The following is a 795-nucleotide window of genomic DNA, read 5'->3' as shown; positions in this document are numbered from 1 at the left end:
CGGTTTTCCAAGCACTTATACTGCCATTCGAGAATTATATTTTCCATGGTAGTTATTTGGATCACTTTTCCGGCTTTTTTTTCCACTTTATGAATACCAAGGAAACCAAATTATATACAATTGAGTCTTCTTTGGTCGTGTCGAGCAACTTTTCTGTTAATATCCTTGGAATATGTGACCAAAAATAATAAAATCGTAAAGATTAATGTCGGAGCTAAAAGAAAAATTACAGTTAAAAGTATCTAATTCATGAAATTATCAATATTGGTCCCAGAAACTAAGCAGAAATTTCAACGAGAAATTATAAATAATTTTCCATGAAAGCATGGAAGTCATTACATTTATCTTCTGCGAGTATTCTGAAACGCAGAGTATCCTTGAACTTTTCCAAATTAGAAACAATTTTTTAATAAATTTTAGCTATTACTGCTCTTTTTAGTTATTTGCCTGGAAAAATTAGATTGAGGGTAGTAATCACAAGTCATTAGATATCCATTAATATCCCTGGAAGCTAATATGAGATTAGAGGTTTTTACTTACTAGTATCACCAGATGGTATTATATTATAATTTTCATGTGATCCATTTATTGCTTGGACCCCATCATCAGGAGGCGAAGCCAATAGAAAACGCTCCAACCTTCTCCTTTTTCAGAAGATAGGATTGAGTTATCTCGTCATGTTGTAAAGTTTAATTCAAACTCGTTACTTCACTTCCCCTGCTCGGGACTTATGGCGGCTGGAAGAAGGTTTTTGATACTACTCCACTAATTGATAGTGGGACTTTTAGGACCAAG

The sequence above is a fragment of the Hermetia illucens genome, chromosome 1, assembly GCF_905115235.1.
Source record: "Hermetia illucens chromosome 1, iHerIll2.2.curated.20191125, whole genome shotgun sequence".
Taxonomy (NCBI): domain Eukaryota; kingdom Metazoa; phylum Arthropoda; class Insecta; order Diptera; family Stratiomyidae; genus Hermetia; species Hermetia illucens.
Note: the sequence above shows the minus strand (reverse complement) of the source record.